Source organism: Myotis davidii, unplaced genomic scaffold (genome assembly GCF_000327345.1).
Source record: "Myotis davidii unplaced genomic scaffold, ASM32734v1 scaffold62, whole genome shotgun sequence".
Taxonomy (NCBI): domain Eukaryota; kingdom Metazoa; phylum Chordata; class Mammalia; order Chiroptera; family Vespertilionidae; genus Myotis; species Myotis davidii.
The window spans coordinates 3,198,053-3,203,816 of record NW_006295180.1 but is presented as its reverse complement, the minus strand read 5'-3'; the positions used below and the strand labels follow the sequence as shown (position 1 = coordinate 3,203,816).

The window sequence follows — 5,764 nt, the reverse complement described above, 5'->3', positions numbered from 1 at the left end:
GTGCACGCGCGCGCGCGTGCGCTGCAGAGGTGGGAAGGGTAGTGCATGGAGCCCTACATTGCCCAGGAGTCACCCGCGGGGTTCCCCTTTCCAGGAAGAGTGCTGTCACTGATAACAATGACCATAGTTATAACCTAGACCTGGGTCAGGTTGCCAGTGCGCTGGTGTGGGCTCTGCTGGTGAGGTTTGCTGGCAGGGCTACTCCAGGGTGGGTGGAACTTGCTGGTGACATTCAGACTCTGGTGATTTTGCCAGGTTGGTACCACTGCTGTTGGAGTGGGGACAGGGGGCGCGGTTGACAGCTGGGAACAGGACTTTTTCCTTGCACCAAGCAGTTGGCAAGCAACCATTGTGATCATCATAATAATATCATGGTCTGCAGGGTACATGTTAGGTGATTTGACTGGGTGTCACTGGAACTGGGACCCAAAGTGACTCAGATAGAATTAAGTGAAAAGGGTAATTGAGGTAGCGGAGGGAGAGAAGGAAAGAAGAAAGGGAAGGAAGGAAGAAATAAAGCAGTAGAGAGGACTAAGGGATTCAGATCGTCAACTTGCTTCAGTTGAGATCTTTCAGGGTTGCCTGAGAAGCACCCAGTGTCTGCTGACCCCACTGCTGCTACTGCTCCAGAGTCACGGACAGACACCCCTCCCCCACCCCTTACTAGTCTGTGCTCACTATCACTGGGAAGAAGTTGTTCACCAACTTCAGAGTGCTGCCTTTCTGAATGACCGCTAAGCCTCCACCCTAGCTGTGTCTCTTCCTTTCTAGAGTCCCTTAGTATTCCAGTAGCTCCATGCAAAAGGAGGGCATTTCCCTGAAGACCCTCCTTCAAAGAAAGTTTAAAAACCAAATGATACCTTTTATCTAGGAAACTAACCCTTTAAAATGGAACTGAATCAAAGTGTGTGTGCGCGCCTGCTCACACACTCTGATGTAGCAAAGAGGACCTTCAAATTATGACTATTTTACATACTATCAAGAAGTTTGGACCAAAAAAAGAAAAACTCTGCATAGAGAAACAAGATGTGCTCGCTCAGCAGCAATATCTTTATGACTGGAAGGATGGTAACCGGAAGTGCCAAAGTAGACAAGTTACTTGAAGTGTAATTTTCTTGTCTTGGTGATTTTGGTTTTCTAATCAAATGTTTCCTTGTTGCTCCTGCGCTGTGTGCTTCTGGATTGGGGCTGGGGGAAAAGGGACTTTATTGGGGGAAGCGTTGGCAGTGTTTGTGGTGTGCTGTACAGCCAAAGGTCTCACTGTGCAACTGTTAATCCTCTAGTTGTATGTTCCAGATTAAGGATAGGGTTGTGAAGGGTCTTGAAAAGGACTGGAAAGAGTTTCTTTCAAGAGCAAGATTACTTTCCCACCCAGTGATATTAGGACTTATTCTGTTGACTCGTTTACTATACACTCTGGTATATTGCCTTAGTGTTTTTGGCTACCACTCATTTACTGAAAACATTTTGCCACCAGATTAAACCCAGCGACTTGCAATCTTTTATTCTGGTTAAATTTCTCTGGTGGCCAATTAAAAGAATGGATTTTTCTGAAAGGATGTGTCTCCCTTTCGCCTGAAGGAAAAAAAAAAAAAGCCAAACAAGCTCCCAGGCGTTTTCATATGTCCCTTAGAATACCACTAAAAGCAAAGTGTGCAGAAGGACACCAGCAAAAGAGAAATTCAGTAGTAAGGTAGTAAAGGAGGGAGGGCAGACCCTGCTGGGTCTTAGTTTAAGGGAGCTGTCCTTCCTCGGTGGTACTGAAGAGGACTTCGTGACTGAGTTTATTGTAAGCTTGACAGCGGAGGGAGGGGTGCTCAGTCTCTGTGATGGAATCCCCTTGAAAATGCGGATGATCTGGCCTCTAAAACTTTCCTATCGCTGCCCACTTAACGTTTGTCATCTGTTTACTATGCCTCACGCCTACTACTCCACTGCTCAAATCAGCCGGTTTTGCTCCAATTTTGCGCTGGCTGCTCACTCCTGGGGCTTTATTTTCCAGCTGCGTTCTGTGATTTCCTGACAGTAAACTCCACTTGCAGATGTGTCTGTCCCTGGTGTTTAAAGTAATTGTAACCCCCGGCTTAAAAAGCAAACAGCTTTGTTTATCTTCTTGAGCAGCAAGTTGTAATTAAACTATTAGTGTCCTTATCAGTGTTGCTGAGCAAAGGAGCCCGCACACTTGGGATGAACTACATAATTTGGGCATAGAGAGCATTTGTCTGTCTCTGAACACAATTTATATACAATTAAAGAGGGAAGCTTTCATCTGCCCTTTCTTCCCACTTCCCTCCTACTCCCCAGCCACATTATTTATTCTTTCCAGAGAAATTCCTTATTGGCTCAAACTACGTATGTTTAATATTTGCTTTCTAACACCCACTCATTATATATGCATCCATGTTTAATGTTTTATTGATTTAATAATGCTTTAAGAAAATAATATGCATGTACTCATTTTACTTGGATATCATGAAATCGTTTGGGGCATTTTGAATACTGATTAAATAGTTAAGAACTTCTCCAACTTTACACTGTCCCTTATGATACTTAGTACTGTAATTTCAGAAATAACTCCAATAAATAATGAGTGTGTGAAGGACACACTCATTCACCTATAGTCCCAAGTCAGTCAAAGAATAGCACCTAAATATGGGTCTTTCATAACTTTATGAAGATATTAATTTAAAGCTCAGCCTAAATTGAGACAGTGGAGAAAATAATTTTCTGATTCATGACTTTTATTTTTCTAGAAGAGCCCCAATGCAAATATTAAGGCCTGGGGACTGAAGGGTCCCAGGTTCGATTCCGGTCAAGGGCATGTACCTTGGTTGCAGGCACATCCCCAGTAGGGGGTGTGCAGGAGGCAGCTAATAAATGCTTCTCTCCAATCGATGTTTCTAACTCTCTATCCTTCTCCCTTCCTCTCTAGAAAAAAATCAATAAAATATATTTAAAAAAATAAGTCAGTGTATTTGATAGAAGTTACCCAGACACATCAGACTTCATTTAAAACATTGGAAGAGTTGAATTTGAGAATTTCAGATGTGTTAATAGGACATTTTGTAACAGAAGAGTGTGTTCACACTATTGGTAGCAAGTTTTTCTAATTGTGTTCTCACTTACTAATGATGTTGATATTTTGCTTGTAAGAGCTTACCTTGCTTTATGAGGTCATTTATTCACCACATTAAAGAGAATGCAATGAAGAGTTGCAGCTCATCTGGCAGATACTTTCTATGAGCTAGTGTATTCTATTTTTCTGTATACTGACAGTATATAGGAGAGTATTCCATACATAGAAGATTCTGAAATGGAAAAGTGCTCCATAATTACACACCACAGTGGATGAAGTTGTTCTGGTAAATAGAGGATTTAAGCACATCTAAAATTTCTTACAGGGATGTCAGAAGAAGGAAGGCTAATCATCTGATGATTTAGGATTAAAACACAAACCAATATTAGTCACTTTTGAGAAAAGTAAGTTCTCTTCTAATCATCAGGAAGTTTAACCTTTGTTGACATTTCAGAATTGCTTTGTATGCTCAACCCTGGCATAAGCATCCTCCTTGGAAGGATATTTTTTAGTTCCTGATGTCACTCAAGGATTCCTGTTTCTATCTTCTATTGATCTCTCCCTCTCTTTTGGGCCCACAGAATAATGGCAGTGAAAATTGACTTACTCTTGCTACCTGTAGGAATGGATGGGTCAGCCAGATTAAGTGATAAACTGAGTCTCAGGAGATCTCTTTCCTCTTTTCCTGAGGAGAAATACCTTTATTTCTTAGATAAATTATGAAGGCCCATGATATTGAGAAGTGATAGTCCATGATGTGCTCTCATTACTTTGCCATGAAAGCTGTTCCTGGGCAAAACTGTGAATATTGTCATTGGAGAGCCACGATTGTTTCACCAATCTAAGAGTCTTGGTAAGCATTCTCCTCCATTCTTTCACTGAAGAATGCGTATGTATTCCTCACAATATTTTGTTTATTTTTGGTACTGATTTCAAATGGAAAGATAATTGGTCATATGGATCTGGCTTTTATTTTGTTGGCCAAAAATTCTTCTTTTAAGTATTGCTCTCACATTAAGTAGTCATAATAATCCAAGTAGCTGACAACATAGATGACCGGAGTCCCTACTACTAGGCTTTCTGGGGCTCTGCCCTCCTTTTGTACTATCGTTAAAGCTAAACTGATCATCTCATTACGTCATGCCTTAAGGTGACACTAGTGAAGACCACTTCAGATAACATAAATAATATGAACAAGGTAGAGGAAAGTAAGTAATTAACACTGTGAAGAAATATAATTTGTTTGCTTCAAATATATAACTATAAATATATGATATATAAACCATGTTCATGAGACAAACACAAAATCTGTGTTGAGTTGTTAATTTTAGGATATTTTGCCTGGGAATTATTAATTTTGAAACATCTAAGTACTGTATTTACAATTTTCTTATTATGAAAGGATAAATTGTTCTGTCCTTATGTGTCAATATTATTTAATTTCATGGAAATCCATTGAGCTGTGTTTTAAATGGAAAATGTGAGGCAAGAATCAGAACTTTATTTTAATGCATCTCTTCCACTAAGACAATGGACAGGTCACTTAATCTTTCTGGGCTTGAATTTCTCAGCTCTAAGAGGAGAGATTTGGAATTTAAAACCTCTAAAATGCTATCCAGTAAAAAGTTTGTATAAGTAGCTGCTACTTCTAGCTCTAGCTGTGCTATTAGAAACATATTATACCCTGATTTTACAAATCATCTTATTTATGGTATAAAACATATAGAATAGCATAATTACAATAAGAATCACGACATTTGATTTCAGCTAAGTTATGAAAATAACTTAGAGCTAATATATAACTTAAAAGAGAACTAATATATATTTAAGGTATATTATATATACAATATCAATTAAAATAGTTTGGATATTCAGGGATTAGAATATTTAACATAGTTGATGCTCTATAAATATTTGATTGAATAAGGTATTGAAGAAATTTTAGCAAAGAAAGGAGAGTGAGAACACTAAATATTAATATGGTTCCCAATTAGCATTTAAGTCTATTAGCCTATTCCCTTATATAATTAAAATGAAATGGGAATATAAGATCTATATTCTCCCTTTATTCCTTTAAATTGCTAAGGAGGATAAACATGTATACCAATTAACTAAATGGCAGGATTTAACCAAGCTACAATGTACCACTTTTCAATTGGCAGATAGAATAATCCTAACTTCTAGGCATTGACTGTAAAATTTAGCCATGAACCACAAAGAACTATTTTTTCCTTTTTCTTTACAGGCATATAAGCTGACAGGAGCAAATAAACTATTGGTCAGAACAAATGTAGCAAGTGCATATTAATACATTTTTATAATGCAATTGAATACTAGGCAAATATTTAAAATTACTTAAGGAGTTACTCTTTGACATAAATTGCAACTTCAATTCATGATCATTATTTATTGTACAAGTACAAAAGTTAAAATTAAAGTGGAAGAGAAAATAACTTGTAGAGCTATTTTTATCCTTGACTTAATAAGATGAAAAGGGGGACATACATTATAGCCAGTGTGTTACGTTACGCAAACAAAACGGGCTTGAAGGAATTGTTAATAGACATAACATTTTCCTCACTGTATGGTATAAGAAGAACTCAAGCACTTTTGTATTTTCTTTCATTACACTCCCCACCCACTTTGATAGGTGATAAAATTGATATCACTTTAGAGGGGGGGAAAGAG

General features: G+C 38.2%; 1 protein-coding gene across 3 annotated transcripts in view; it reads left to right on the top strand.

Annotated features, from left to right (window-relative positions):
- The window catches only part of PHACTR1 (phosphatase and actin regulator 1), a 500,267-nt gene that overhangs the window by 28,555 nt on the left and 465,948 nt on the right, over positions 1 to 5,764 (top strand). The window lies entirely within an intron of this gene.